Raw genomic sequence first — 13,375 nt, 5'->3', positions numbered from 1 at the left:
GATGGATTAGAGACTTAAATGTTAGACCTAATACCATAAAAACCCTAGAAGAAAACCTAGGTAATACCATTCAGGACACAGGCATGGGCAAGGACTTCATGTCTAAAACACCAAAAGCAACAGCAACAAAAGCCAAAATTGACAAATAGGCTCTAATTAAACTGAAGAGCTTCTGCACAGCAAAAGAAACTACCATCAGAGTGAACAGGCAACCTACAGAATGGGAGAAAATTTTTGCAATCTACTCATCAGACAAAGGGCTAATATCCAGAACCTACAAAGAACTCAAACAAATTTACAAGAAAAAATCAAACAACCCCATCGAAAAGTGGGCAAAGGATATGAACAGACATTTCTCAAAAGAAGACATTCATACAGCCAACAGACACATGAAAAAATGCTCATCACTGGCCATCAGAGAAATGCAAATCAAAACCACAATGAGATACCATCTCACACCAGTTAGAATGGTGATCATTAAAAAGTCAGGAAACAACAGGTGCTGGAGAGGATGTGGAGAAATAGGAACACTTTTACACTGTTGGTGGGATTGTAAACTAGTTCAACCATTATGGAAAACAGTATGGCGATTGCTCACAGATCTAGAACTAGAAGTACCATATGACCCAGCCATCCCATTACTGGGTATATACCCAAAGGATTATAAATCATTCTGCTATAAAGACACATGCACACGTATGTTTATTGCGGCACTATTCACAATAGCAAAGACTTGGAATCAACCCAAATGTCCATCAGTGACAGACTGGATTAAGAAAATGTGGCACATATACACCATGGAATACTATGCAGCCATAAAAAGGATGAGTTTGTGTCCTTTGTAGGGACATGGATGCAGCTGGAAACCATCATTCTTAGCAAACTATCACAAGAACAGAAAACCAAACACCACAAGTTCTCACTCATAGGTGGGAACTGAACAATGAGATCACTGGGACTCAGGAAGGGGAACACAACACACCGGGGCCTATCACGGGGAGGGGGGAGGGAGGAGGGATTGCATTGGGAGTTATACCTGATGTAAATGACAAGTTGATGGGTGCTGACGAGTTGATAGGTGCAGCACGCCAACATGGCACAAGTATACATATGTAACAAACCTGTACGTTATCCCCCTGTACCCTAGAACTTAAAGTATAATTAAAATAATAATAATAATAATAATTCTCTTTGTACTCCCCTTTCTATGTTATGGCCACATGATTTTCAGACCATAGCAATATGAAAAGCTCTCAACGTACTTCGTCATAGGAGATCTTGAATACAGGTTTATGTGATTGATTTGTCCATGGTCACATGGATAGCAAGAGCAGCCTGTTAAACCTTGTCTTCAGTCTAGGGAATCTGTATGTTTTCTCCCTTAATATACAACTTAAGTTGATGGTATTGTGACTTTGCTGACCCCACCTGCCCTCTTTTTCAGATCTGCCTCTCTTTCAGGATGTTCTTTATTTTTAGGTGTCCTGGGATTTCATGCCGCCATATAGTACTTTAAATAAAGAAGAACCATTGGGGAAAATCCATAGACTATTCATAATAAAGAAGAATCATGGGGTGGAGGGAAACCCACCCCATTATAGAATAAGACTTTCCTTTTTTTTTTTTTTTTTTTTTTTTTGAGACAGAGTCTCACTCTGTTGCCCAGGCTGGAGAGCAATGGCGCATTCTTGGCTCACTGCAACCTCTACCTTCTGGATTCAAGCAATTCTCCTGCCTCAGCTTCCCAAGCAGCTGGAATTACAAGCACCTGCCACCATGCCTGACTAAGTTTTGTATTTTTAGTAGAGACAGGGTTTCACCATGTTGACCAGGCTGGTCTCGAACTCCTGACCTCAAGTGATCCGCCCATCTCAGCCTCCCAAAATGCTGGAATTACAGGCATGATGAGCCACCATGCCCAACTAGTAGAACAAAACTAACTTTCTGTACTAGCTTGAACACTTACTAGCTGCACATCTATAGGAATCTGTCCTAAACACACTATACCATACCTGCAGTATAGGGATTATAATAACTACTCTGAGAGACTTACATGATTGTTTTAAGGTCAAAGTGATAACGAAAATGGCAAAGTATTATATAAATTTAAGGGCTTTCTATGGTTATTTACAACAACAACAATAATAATGAAAGCATTTATACTAAAATATTTGAGTCACAAATTCTGGAACAAGACTAATGGGGCCTCTTTCTCTGATTTTGGTTACAGTACTGATGCTAATAAACTCTGCATCTTAAAATCATTTAGTTTGTCGTCTGTATATTTATTCAACAGACATATAAGTACCTACTCACTGTCAGACACTGGGCTAAACACTCACAATACAAAGATGAATTGCCAAATTCCCTACTTTGAAGAAGTTCTCGGCCTAGGGAGGAAGACACATTGTTAGCAGAAAAGAGACGCAATGGGATAGAAGTATATACAGTTATAGATGTGCAGAGAATGGCAAGGATGTTCCAGCCTTGTGTTCATTCTACCAAGCACAGCAACTCTATATCTACTGTTCCTTAAGGCTGGAGCTGGTTTCTGTGGCATCAGTTGTCCAAGTTGTGTATTCCCAATGTGGAAACAACAAAGTAAAATTTCATCCACCAAAAAAAAAAAAAAAAAATAGGCATAGTTCAAAGTAGTAGAGCTGGGCATTTGTAGAGCTGTCCATTGGTTTTTCTAGGCCAACATTCCTTTTCCATTATTTTGTTAACAGACTCCCCCTTTTTGTGAACATTGTAAGCAGTCAGAATGGACTGACCCTGTCCTCCCATCATGGGTGTGGGCACAACCCAATCCAGACCAAACAGAACAGACTCTTGCTTTGTGTTTTCTGCCAGACCTGTCAGAGTAGGATCTCTATTGTCCCTGAAGTTACTGAACAATTAATGTGTGGGCCCAGAGAGGAAGGTGGTCTCCTTTGCCTCTGTGGAGGGAGCCTGCTTGAGAATGACATAAACACAGATGCAGCACAGTTGGAAGCTGAAAGATGAAGACATGTAGCCTTAATAACATTGTTTGAACTCTAAGATCCAGTCATTCCTGAACTGCTGCATCCTTTGAACTTTTCACTTTTATGTTAATAAATTTCTTTCTTTGCTTAAACTGATGTAAATCAGGCTTTGGCTACTTGCAAATGAGAGAGTTGCCAATATATTCTTAATGGTAGCTATGAAACTTCTATTACTTTTTTTCCCCATTAGACTAGAAAGGAAGCTGAAATGGTCTTGTTCAGCAGTGTATCTTTGATAAAAGAGAAATTACCAATCCAACGGAAAAGTCATTACTAGTTTTACAATATGGCTTTCTTCCTTAATTTAGCCATTTTATTCTCCTTCATCTTATCTACCTAATATATATACCTAAATATGTTATTGATTATGCAGGCAGTAGACAGAGAATCCTGCTCTAGTCAATGTTGGCAAGATTGAATCTGCCTCCAGCACACGGTCCACATATTCAACATGATTTGTTTTTTGTTTTTTTTTTTTTTTTTTTTTTTTTTTTTGAGACGGAGTCTTGCTCTGTAGCCCGGGCTGGAGTGCTGTGGCCAGATCTCAGCTCACTGCAAGCTCCGCCTCCCGGGTTTGCGCCATTCTCCTGCCTCAGCCTCCGGAGTAGCTCGGACTACAGGCGCCCGCCACCTCGCCCGGCTAGTTTTTTGTATTTTTAGTAGAGACGGGGTTTCACTGTGTTAGCCAGGATGGTCTCGATCTCCTGACCTCGTGATCCGCCCGTCTCGGCCTCCCAAAGTGCTGGGATTACAGGCTTGAGCCACCGCGCCCGGCATGATTTGTTATTTTACATCTTTGACTTGGTGGCAGGGAGGAAGGTACGATTTTATGCTGCGGGGTGTGCAGGCACAGATTTGGAAAGTTGAAGGTTGAATTGGAAGATAATTTGGCTTCTACAGAGTTAAGTAAAATTAGTCTGTTTTGGCCAGGCACAGTGGCTCACACCTGTAATCCCACCACTTCAGGAGGCCAAGGTGGGCAGATCATTTGAGGTCAGGAGTTTGAGATCAGCCTGACCAACATGATGCAACCCTGTCTCCACTAAAATACAAATATTAGCTGGGCATGGTGGCAGGAGCCTGTAATCTCAGTTACTCGAGAGGCTGAGGCAGGAGAATCACTTGAAGCCAGAAGGCAGAGGTTGCAGTGAGCCAAGATCACGCCAATGCACTCCAGCCTGGGCGACAGAGTAAGACTCCCTCTCTAAAAAACAATAAAATAAAAATAGAAATAGTCTGCTTTAAATACCGTGGCTTCTTTAGCATCAAAACTGCTTTATGTTGATGACTACTCTTAAATGCAAATACTTTCTGTACTGGGGGAAAGTAAATATATTGTGATAAATATCCCAGTGTGTTTTAAAGATGAAATATTATAAAAGGAAATCTCCTGTCGCTCTAGAATGGTATTGAAAGGAAGTTTAATAATTTTGCTTTGAAGACACAATTAAGTGTTAGGAAAAAAAAGAAATTTTTTGAACAGTAAAGTCAACGAATTTAAAACTCAATATATAAACATTATTGTCCAAGGCCATAAGCCAAACTTATTTAAGATTGACAAGGCAAAAGTACCTGAGTACCATAGCAAATAAGGCAGGATGAAGGAGATACAAAGGAGAAAATCATGGTTGTTACTGTCCTGCCATCACAGAGATTTTTAAAAAGTGGAGTGCCATGATTTGAATGTGTCCTCTTCAAAATTCAAGTTTCCAATGTGGTGATATTAAGAGGTAGAACATTTAAGAGGTGATTAGACCACAAGGGCTCCTTCCTCATTAATGGGATTAAGCCCCTTTTAAAAGACACTTCACACAGCATTTAGTTAGCTTGCTCTTTTGCTCTTTGGCTGTGTAAAAGCACAGCATTCATCTCTTTTGCTCTACTGCCTTCTCTTTGTGAGGATACAGCAAAAAGGCTTTCACTGGACACTAAATGCCAACATCTTGAACTTGAACTTCCCAGTCTCCAGAACTACGAGCAAATAAATTTCTGTTGTGCATAAATTACCACATCCATAGCATTCTGTTATAACAGCACAAATGAATGAAGACATCAAATTATGTAAAATAAAAAGAAATCCTTAGCTGGGACACAACCATTCTTGCTATCTTGGCATAGAGTATTATCATTGTCTTCATAATAAATGAATATAAATGAGTGAGACAGGCAGTGGTAAGAGTCATGTATCAGCTCACAGGCAGACTTGGAAATGTCCATGACCGTTGCATTTCCAGTGGAAGATGGCCAAAGCCAAATCTCACCAGATATTCAATTACAGATTTACCAGCTGTATTTGTATATGTTCTAAATACAATGAAAACTTAAAACAATGAGTATCAGAGCTCTAAGAATTAAGGACTTGAAAACATAATTTCACAGAAAAAAAATGGAGCAAATTGTTGTTAAGTTTTGATATGCTTAAGAGCTGACTGACTGATGAGATTGGGAAATTCTGGAGGAACAAAAGCACAGACATCTAATAAAATGTCATAAGGAGGCTGCTCGCAATGCTCTTGGTAATGTTACAAAAGTATACAAGGGACATGTTGTAAGTACATCGATTAATACCCTTTAGCTTCAACTTCTCCACTAATTGTAACCTTATAGGTAGTCAAAAGCACTCATAGCAGCCCACAATGCCATGCCCTCAGGAGTTAACTTTCAGCTTGAGGATTAGCACATAGTAACTTACAATATTTACTTCTGTCATAAGATTCCCTTCTGACCTTGTGATAAGATATGTCTAAATACTGCGAACCTGTCATATTATCTGTTCTTAGTTTTTCCTAGCAGCTGATTGATAGCCCATCATGTCCTTCAATGTCTAATATCTGTAAGATTATTACACATTTTCTTGTATACAGGAAGGTACAGAATGAAAAATATATACCAAGAAATAAAATAGTGTTCTAAGTGCAGAGAAACATTTTCATTTTTGCCATGTATTACTATTTTGTAACAAGATTTTTATCAAAGTAATAAGAGATATTTGAGGTTATTTGAAAAGAATTATTAAACTAGCCTAATAAAACTATGGCACCAGTGTTAGAAACCTGATGTAACAGACACTTTTTTCAGTATTGTAGCAAATAGAATCAAAGATGTTTTCAGAACATGGTATTTTTATCAACTAAGGAGAGCTGGGTAAGACCCTGAGCTATTTCTAAGGTACACTGTGCAAATCTGGCTCAATGAGAAATGGGGAAAATATAGAGAGGAGGTGGTGAGGCTTTCTAGACTCACTGGAATTTGAATTCTGAGTGCTTAATTGTTAGTGGAGAGCCAATTTTAGAGACTCCTAACTGTAACCTACTGCTCAGATTCCTTATGGAATTTATCAACAGAAAACAGGATAAGAAATAAGTATAATTAGCATGTTTTACTATTTTGGGGAAAAGATGCGGATTACACAGTATACACATCATGGTGTTGTGAGACCTTTTGTCCTGGGGACCAACCAACCTCTATATAAACTGATTCCAGGCTGAAAACTGTGTAAAAATATTATAATTTTTAAAATAAGAGCAACTGCCTTCAGCCATCTGTTCATCTATTCTGGTTTTCTTTTGATTACATAAGTTAAGCAGTACCCTTATTGGCTTCCCATCTATTTCTTCTATGGAGGCTGTGTTCTATTAACCATTTCCACATTTCTCTGAAGGTCAAGCTCCCTTGCATGCCACACTGATCTTACTGGTCATTACAACGATGCATACACCCCAAATTGGGGCATTTGAGAGCCACTACCCCTCCTGTCCTGGTTTGGGGTCTCATTGTACCCATTGTCAGTAATAAGCCAAGCTCTGTGAATTTCCTCATATCATCAGTCCTGACCTGAAAAGCCACCACTGATGTTGCTGATGTCTCTCTTGCCAGTGCTTTCTGGATGACTTTGGTTAATGGTATGTCTTCTGGGTCTTCCTGTGTAATATAATGCTGGGGTGTGTCTTTTGTTCTCACATAATATATCCACTTCAGCATACTCCCTTACCTGACCCTTTTATTCTTTCCATCACTTTCTGCTATAGCAATTGAATCAATTGCAACACCACTGTGAAGGAGACTCACTTTATGCAGTCTTTCAGGAACCACCCTAGCAGCAAGGTGGAACCATCTACTGAGATATTGGCAAGATATTCAGTATTGCATCATGAGAAAATGCCTCCAAGCCCATAAAGTCTCCCTTTATCAGTTTTATGTTTCAGCTTCCTTAATTAATCAACAAAAATATCCAATCCTACAGGTACTCCCTTAACTTGTGCTAGTATATACTGGCTAACATTTATTTGTTAGTTCATTTGTATTTTCATTCCTCTCTTCCCTTATCGGGCCAGCTAAGTCCCGGCAGATCCTGAAGGGGCCTCCTAATGCTTTACAATGAAAAGGCCACAAAAGGAAAATGCTAGCTCTTAAGAGGAAAGAGCAATGAGAACCGCATCAGTAGGTTCTCATACCACACCTTACAGAAAATTACCAGTATAGAGAAAGAAGAAGGAAGCATCACTGTAGATTCCATAATGGTAAAGGGATAATAAAGGAATGTTATAAACAAATTTATGCTAATACATTTAACAACTAGAAGAAAATGAACACGGTCTTTGATAGACACAAGTTACATTTTTAAAAAAGGAAAATATACATAGTTATTTGTCTTTAGGAAATTGAATTCATAACCAAAATTTTCACACAAGGTGAACTCCAAACCAAGATGATTTTACTAGTGAATTATATCAAAAAATTAAGGAATAAATAATCAATTCTATACAAATACTCCTTCTGAAAGTAGTGAAGTTACATTTATCAATCTGTTTAATGAGGCCAGTATAACCTAGTTGCACAATAAAGCTCAGGAATGTAATCTTACTCAATCAACCATCAGCAAATTAAACCCAGTAATATATAAAAAGAATAATACATCATTGCCATGTGGGGTTTATCCCTGCAATGCAAGGTTAGTTTAACATTTGAAATAAAATAAATGCAACTCACCATGATAAGAAATTTTTTTAAAAAAATCATCTCAAGAAATGTGCCAACGACCCCACAGAAATACAAACTACCATCAGAGAATACTATAAACACCTCTACGCAAATAAACTAGAAAATCTAGAAGAAATGGATAATTTCCTGGACACTTACACTCTTCCAAGACTAAACCAGGAAGAAGTTGAATTCCTGAATAGACCAATAGCAGGCTCTGAAATTGAGGCAATAATTAATAGCCTAACAACCAAAAAAAGTCCAGGACCAGATGGATTCACAGCTGAATTCTACCAGAGGTACAAGGAGGAGCTGGTACCATTCCTTCTGAAACTATTCCAATCAATAGAAAAAGAGGGAACCCTCCCTAACTCATTTTATGAGGCCAACATCATCCTGATACCAAAGCCTGGCAGAGACACAACAAAAAAAGAGAATTTTAGACCAATATCCCTGATGAACATCGATGCAAAAATCCTCAAGAAAATACTGGCAAACCGGATTCAGCAACACATCAAAAAGCTTATCCACCATGATCAAGTGGGCTTCATCCCTGGGATGCAAGGCTGGTTCAACATTCGCAAATCAATAAACATAATCCAGCATATAAACAGAACCAAAGACAAAAACCACATGATTATCTCAATAGATGCAGAAAAGGCTTTTGACAAAATTCAACAGCCCTTCATGCTAAAAATGCTCAATAAATTCGGTATTGATGGAACATACCTCAAAATAATAAGAGCTATTTATGACAAACCCACAGCCAATATCATACTGAATGGGCAAAAATTGGAAAAATTCCCTTTGAAAACTGGCACAAGACAGGGATGCCCTCTCTCACCACTCCTATTCAACATAGTGTTGGAAGTTCTGGCTAGGGCAATCAGGCAAGAGAAAGAAATCAAGGGTATTCAGTTAGGAAAAGAAGAAGTCAAATTGTCCCTCTTTGCAGATGACATGATTGTATATTTAGAAAATCCCATTGTCTCAGCCCAAAATCTCCTTAAGCTGATAAGCAACTTCAGCAAAGTCTCAGGATACAAAATTAATGTGCAAAAATCACAAGCATTCTTATACACCAGTAACAGACAAACAGAGAGCCAAATCATGAATGAACTTCCATTCACAATTGCTTCAAAGAGATTAAAATACCTAGGAATCCAACTTACAAGGGATGTAAAGGACCTCTTCAAGGAGAACTACAAACCACTGCTCAGTGAAATCAAAGAGGACACAAACAAATGGAAGAACATACCATGCTCATGGATAGGAAGAATCAATATCGTGAAAATGGCCATACTGCCCAAGGTTATTTATAGATTCAATGCCATCCCCATCAAGCTACCAATGAGTTTCTTCACAGAATTGGAAAAAACTGCTTTAAAGTTCATATGGAACCAAAAAAGAGCCCGCATCTCCAAGACAATCCTAAGTCAAAAGAACAAAGCTGGAGGCATCAGGCTACCTAACTTCAAACTATACTACAAGGCTACAGTAACCAAAACAGCATGGTACTGGTACCAAAACAGAGATATAGACCAATGGAACAGAACAGAGTCCTCAGAAATAATACCACACATCTACAGCCATCTGATCTTTGACAAACCTGAGAGAAACAAGAAATGGGGAAAGGATTCCCTATTTAATAAATGGTGCTGGGAAAATTGGCTAGCCATAAGTAGAAAGCTGAAACTGGATCCTTCCCTTACTCCTTATACGAAAATTAATTCAAGATGGATTAGAGACTTAAATGTTAGACCTAATACCATAAAAACCCTAGAGGAAAACCTAGGTAGTACCATTCAGGACATAGGCATGGGCAAAGACTTCATGTCTAAAACACCAAAAGCAATGGCAGCAAAAGCCAAAATTGACAAATGGGATCTAGTTAAACCAAAGAGCTTCTGCACAGCAAAAGAAACTACCATCAGAGTGAACAGGCAACCTACAGAATGGGAGAAAATTTTTGCAATCTACTCATCTGACAAAGGGCTAATATCCAGAACCTACAAAGAACTCAAACACATTTACAAGAAAAAAACAAACAACCCCATCAAAAAGTGGGCAAAGGATATGAACAGACATTTCTCAAAAGAAGACATTCATACAGCCAACAGACACATGAAAAAATGCTCATCATCACTGGCCATCAGAGAAATGCAAATCAAAACCACAATGAGATACCATCTCACACCAGTTAGAATGGCAATCATTAAAAAGTCAGGAAACAACAGGTGCTGGAGAGGATGTGGAGAAATAGGAACACTTTTACACTGTTGGCGGGATTATAAACTAGTTCAACCATTATGGAAAACAGTATGGCGATTCCTCAAGGATCTAGAACTAGAAGTACCATATGACCCAGCCATCCCATTACTGGGTATATACCCAAAGGATTATAAATCATGCTGCTATAAAGACACATGCACACGTATGTTTATTGCGGCACTATTCACAATAGCAAAGACTTGGAATCAACCCAAATGTCCATCAGTGACAGACTGGATTAAGAAAATGTGGCACATATACACCATGGAATACTATGCAGCCATAAAAAAGGATGAGTTTGTGTCCTTCGTAGGGACATGGATGCAGCTGGAAACCATCATTCTTAGCAAACTATCACAAGAACAGAAAACCAAACACTGCACATTCTCACTCATAGGTGGGAACTGAACAATGAGATCACTTGGACTCGGGAAGGGGAACACAACACACCGGGGCCTATCATGGGGAGGGGGGAGTGGGGAGGGGGGAGGGATTGCATTGGGAGTTATACCTGATGTAAATGACGAGTTGATGCATGCTGACGAGTTGATAGGTGCAGCACAGCAACATGGCACAAGTATACATATGTAACAAACCTGCACGTTATGCACATGTACCCTAGAACTTAAAGTATAATAATAATAAAAAATAAATTAAAAAAAAAAAGAAATGTGGAAAAGGCACTTGAAACAATTCAACTTATTCATGAAAAAATTCTCAGCAAAATAGGGACAGAAGAAGTTTCCTCATTCCGATAAGCATCGTCCACAAAGACCTATCACTAACATCATTATTATTCATAATGGTGAATTAATGAATGCTTTCCCCCTAAGAGTACAAGACAAGAATATTCTCTCTGCCCGTTTCCATGCAATATTTTACCCGTCAGTGAAATATGATTTTAAAAAAAGAACAAAAAAGAAAAAGAAGAAAAGATGTAAGATTTTAAAAGGAAAGAGTAAAAACAGTATATTTGTAGACAATATGGTCATGCAACATTGTCCTGTGCATAGAAAATCCTAGGACACATACTAAAACCAAAATTGACTTAACAAAGTTGTAGGATACAAGATTAATATACAAAAAGTATCTTCCTTTATACTACTAGAAACAATTATAAAATTAAAATAAAAACATTTTCATTAACAAGCACAAATATATAATAAATTTAAAGAAAAGATGAAAGATATTGAGTACTTAAAGCATAATAAAAGTATGGATATAATTAAATAGAGTGTTATACTATGCTCTTAGATTTGAAGACTTCATATTGTTAAAGATAATAGTTCTCCACAAATTTATCTATACATGCATTGCCATCTTATGCAGCCAACAAACATATGAAAAAAAGCTCATCATCATTGGTCATTAGAGAAATGCAAATCAAAACCACAATGAGATACCATCTTACACCAGTTAGAATGGCAGTCATTAAAAAGTCAGGAAACAACAGATGCTGGAGAGGATGTGGAGAAATAGGAATGTTTTTACACTGTTGGTGGGAGTGTAAATTAGTTCAACCATTGTGGAAGACATTGTGGTGATTCCTCAAAGGTCTAGAATCAGAAATACCATTTGACCCAGCAATCCCATTACCGGGTATATACCCAAATGATTATAAATCATTCTACTATGAAGACACATGCACACGTATGTTTATTGCAGCACTGTTCACAATAGCAAAGACGTGGAACCAACCCAAATGCCCATCAATGGTAGACTGGATAAAGAAAATGTGCCACATATATAGCATGGAATACTATGCAGCCATAAAAAAGAATGAGTTCATGTGCTTTGCAGGGACATATATAAAGCTGGAAACCATCATTCTCAGCAAACTAACACAAGGACAGAAAACCAAACACCTCATGTTCTCACTCATAAGTGGGAGTTGAACAATGAGAATACAGGGAGGGGAACATCATACACTGGGGCCTGTTGGGGGATGGGGGGCTACGGGAGGGACAGCATTAGGAGAAATACCTAATGTAGATGATGGGTTGGTGGGTGCAGCAAACCACTATGCACGTGTATACCTATGTAACAAACCTGCATGTTCTGCACATGTACCCCAGTACTTAAAGCATAATAAAAAAAAGAAAAAGAGAAAAGCCCAATAGATTTTTTAATAGAAGTTGAAAAGCTGATTATAAAATTTATGTTGAAATTGAAATGACCTAGAATAGCCAAAACTATCTTTAAGAGGGAACTAAGTTGGAATACTTATGTTTCCAGAGTTTCAGACTTACCATAAGGTTAAATCAGTGAGGTATCAGTATAAAGACAGACAGATCAGTGGAACCAATAGACACACTCATATTGGATCAATATATTTTCAGAAATGTGCAATATATTTTCAACAATATTACCATGAAATACAACAAGCAAAGAAAGTATTTTTAACAAATGGTGTTGGGATAACTTTATATACTTATTTTAAAAATAATAAAAAGTAATTGAACCTCACATGATACACAGAAATTAATTTGATGTGGATTAAAAACATTAAACATAAGGAAATCTATAAATCATACAGAAGAAAACATAAGAGAACATCTTTGTAACCTTGAAGTGGGCAGATTTTTCAGGCCACAAAAAGCATAGTCATAAATAAAAATAAATAAAGTAGACTTCACCAAAATTAAGAACTTTAACAACTCCACTTATAAAATGAATGAAAATATTAAACATACATTTCACAAAAGAAGATAGTCAGATTGGCTTTTAGCACATAAACAGTTGCTTAATAGACTTAGTCTTCTAAATTCTAATGAAACTAAAGCCACAGTGAGATAATACTACATACCTGCTAGAACTGATTATACTAAAAAGACCGAAAATACCAAATGGTGAGTCTTTAGAGTGAATGGACCTCATATATCACTTGTAAGAATACCAGTGGCAATTCACTTTTGAAAACTATTTGAGTTTCTTATAAAAGCAAACATACACTTATGTTCAAAATGAATTGTACAAGGATATTCATTGCCACTGTACTCACCATAGCCAAAACTGGAAACAATCTAATATATCCAACAATAGGAAAATAAATAAATTGTGATATCTTCACCTATACCACATATATTGTTAGAATACTT

This window comes from Theropithecus gelada, chromosome 12 (assembly GCF_003255815.1).
Source record: "Theropithecus gelada isolate Dixy chromosome 12, Tgel_1.0, whole genome shotgun sequence".
Classification (NCBI taxonomy): Eukaryota; Metazoa; Chordata; class Mammalia; order Primates; family Cercopithecidae; genus Theropithecus; species Theropithecus gelada.
Note: the sequence above shows the minus strand (reverse complement) of the source record.